Here is a 352-nt window from a genome sequence, read left to right on the forward strand (position 1 = left end):
GCTGCTGCTGCTGCTGCTGCTCCTGCTGCTGCTGCTGCTGCTGCTGCTGTTGCTGCTGCTGCTGCTGCTGTTGTTGCTTCTGCTGTTGCTGCTGCGGTTGCTGCTGCTGCTGCTGCTGCTGCAGAGCTGCGCGGCTTCATTCTTCTTATTGCCTGTCGTTGTTATATTATTATATTGTTATACTATTATATTATTATATTATATTATTATATTATATTTTTATATTATATTTTTATATTATATTTTTATATTATATTATTGTATAATTATATATTATTATATTATACTATTATATTCTATAATTATATTATATAATTATATTATTATATTATTATATCATTTTATTATATTA

This window comes from Eimeria mitis, genomic scaffold, assembly GCF_000499745.2.
Source record: "Eimeria mitis Houghton genomic scaffold, Emh_scaff895, whole genome shotgun sequence".
Taxonomy (NCBI): Eukaryota; Apicomplexa; class Conoidasida; order Eucoccidiorida; family Eimeriidae; genus Eimeria; species Eimeria mitis.